We start from the raw sequence: 3314 nt of genomic DNA, 5'->3' as shown, positions 1-3314 counted from the left end.
AGGGCACAGTCAGGGACTGCCACATCATGTACTTAGCACGGCTCCTTGGTTTTGCTCCATGGGGATGGTGAGTAGCACACACATGCACACACACATGCACATGTGTGTGTGAGGAAGTCTGATGTGCTCAGAGGACTCAGAGGAGTTTGAAGCATCCAACATTTCATCCTGAGCTGAGGTTGAAGCATCCAACATTTCATCCTGGGCTGAGGCATCACCGGAGCAGGACATCATTGAGCACCAGCCCACAGGAGCTCCCTGGGAAGCACTGGGTTGCTTCAAGACCTGCTGCTTTTAACGAGAGCAAAGTGAGCATCTTCAGATCAAATCTAGTTTGGCTCTGCAGGTTCTTCATCACTTTCTGCTCAATCCTGAACTTGGGCAGACTTACAGCAGTGACAAAGACCATACCAGGTGCACAAAATTTCTCAGAACTGTTGCATCCAGCAGTTCACAGTAGAATATATTTTGACACCCAAATAAATCCATTTAAATAAGGTAAATACTTTTACAAAGGAGTTCAATGTAGGTCATTTACAGACTTTTCAAGTATTTATTAATGTTCTGAGTACAGTATTAATTCATGGTATAAAAGTTATCAAGAGTTTACTGGGGCATGTCAATAGCCCCATCTGAAATGAGCAGTATCTTGCACCACATCAATGTGAAAGCAGTAACGTGAATAAATGTGAGTTGGAATATGTTTACAGTTTTCAAATGTGTGCGCTTTTGCCATGCTGTGGAGGAGACAGCAGGGCATTTCCAAGCATTACTGGTTTGCTCTTCCTGTCTTCAAGGTGTGAGATAGTGAATGTTTCATCACCTAAGGGGTACCACAGAATTTTGATCGGGTTTGGCTAAGGGCAGGCAATAAGCAGAAAGTGAAGCACAGCTATTTTTCATACAGTAGTGTTTTGTAACACTACTTTTTCAGTGAAAACTATCAGCAAAGCAAGATCTGATCTCCAATGCACAGGTTTTTCCTTCTATCTTCACAGAAAACTGTGGAGACAGAGTGCCAAAACTGGCTAACAGATTGGAGAATCAGGTCTTCTGTAATGTTCACTCCAGAGTAATTCCTGTGCCAGGTACCAGCTACAGATAACAAACTCTTGAATCACATGGGCTATAGGACAGGCAATGAGGCTGCACACCTGATAAAGAAAGCTGCTGCAAAATGAGGCCATAAACCAACCAGTGTAGTGGAATATTGAGTTTTTAATGGCCCTCATCCTTTTTGATGATGATCCTTTTTCTTACCATGGCAAAAGAAAAATGAAACCTAGTAAAACTCTGTGTTGGTCTTGCTCTGTGAATGTAGAAAAAGTCATGTGTGCAGTGTAAAAACACTCAGCCCTGAATGTGTGGTTGCCAGGGTTGCTGGTGGGAACTGGTGTCTCCAGGGGCTGCAAAAGGGCTGTAATGCCAAAGGCAGAGCTCTGAAAACTTTAACTGATTTTTTCTTTGAGAGTAATTCCCTCTGCTTGATGTCAACAGGCAGGTGCGTGATCTCAGGATGTGGCCACACCACTGTGTTGATGTGCTGCTAAGGGCACTCTTTCCCTGTCCCTGGGCACCACCACCTGTGTCACCCTCTCCTGGCCCCACACCCCAGTCAGCTTGAAAATTAATGTGGTGGGGTTATTTTACAACTGAGTCAATTCTGTTGCCCAGCTGACTGTGTAGCTATGGCATTAATTTCAATTTACTTGGCTATCTGAGGTCCTCATTTGCTAAAATTTTCAGCAGGATGGTGCTTTGCCTGAGCTTTAACATGAAGCCACACACAGTACGAGAAGCCCAGTCTGTGACCATTCAGAGAGTTTGGCTGAGTTTTGAGCTGTTTATGACATTTCAAAATGAGAAAAATGTATCTGGACTGAGATATTTTTATTAAATATTTTCGTCAGCCTTGTAAGAAATTAATCAAAGGCAAGCAGGAATTACTTAGAGTTTTTTTAAAAAAAATGAAAAAAACTGCAAGCTTCAACAGCAGTTACACCAGCTGTGCTGTGTATCGTCCTGGTCGGTAACAAACAACAGATTACTGTTGCTTTACAAGAGGCTCCAATAGTTTCTGAATTCTTGTTTTTGAGGGAAAGAGGGGTACAAGCTACGACGTGAGCAAATCATAAATATGGGGAAAAGAGCATTGCTATAGCTCCCTCAGGGCTATGCTGAATATGGACCCTGCCTCCCTGAGAAAGATGCTGTTTTGAACACAGCAGAGTTGTGAAGATACGGCACTGTGGAATTAAATAAGTGCTATTGATTTTACCCTTTTCTTCCTAACAGAGCTAGAGACTCCTCTGAGGACAGGAAAGATGGTTTTGGCTCTGATGTAGAAAGTGCTTTCGAAAAATGCACCTGCAGGTCTCCACACGTGTCATAGCCCCACCATTGCTTAATTTTCTGGGTATTCCTTTCCTCTTTGTTTTCAGACCTGACAGGCAAAACTTTAGGGGGAGTTCCATGTAAAATGTAATCTTTTCATCAGCAGCTAAAATGCCTATAACTTCTTTTAATTTTTAGCAACTTAGATCAGGGCTAAATTTCAGATGAAAACTAGAATGTAAATTTTCAGTAACAGTCTTCATTTTATTCAGATGGCTGCCCCCTGTTTAATATCTTTAAGACAATTAGGTGGGTCTATGGAAAAAACAAATATCCATTGGAAAAAAAGGTTCCTGGCAAAAAGTATTTTTTACTGTATTTCACAAACTTACACTAATTTTTTTAATACCATAGAAAGACCAAATCTGAGGTTGGAATTTCTATTTCATCTCTGTGTTAAAATAATGAAAAAACCCAGTGCAGCAGTTGAGGTCAGGAAAGGGAGACTTCAAGAAAGTTTTCTTCCATATCCTAGCACGTAATTGAAATACTTGTAGCTGTAACTGTTTTTTTGTTTCTCGCTCCTTGTCTCATTACCTTGGTTTCAAAAACACAATGTACTTTACACTGCTGCAGCAGTCTAATCTCTTATCTAGAGCTATCCAGGTGTTTGCTGGCACACCCGCAGCGCTGATTCTTTCAACCTGGAGTGTTGTCTGCAGTGTTTCATGTGTTTGATAAATTTTCAAAGCACCCAAGATAAACCCCTGCCCTGGCAGGCGACTCCAGAGCCACATGCTCAGGTACTGGCCGGTTCTGGGAAGCTTTGCAGTCCTCGATGGAGAGAGCCCCTGGCTGTGACCCTGGGGTGGCTCTGCTCCACCAGCACTGGGAGCGTTGCGGTGGCATCTCAGACCACGTTGTTGGGAAACATCGTGTTCCAGGGCTCTGAAAGACAGTGCCCCTGAAATGCCTGGCTC

Source organism: Strix aluco, chromosome 2 (genome assembly GCF_031877795.1).
Source record: "Strix aluco isolate bStrAlu1 chromosome 2, bStrAlu1.hap1, whole genome shotgun sequence".
Lineage (NCBI taxonomy): Eukaryota > Metazoa > Chordata > Aves > Strigiformes > Strigidae > Strix > Strix aluco.
Note: the sequence above shows the minus strand (reverse complement) of the source record.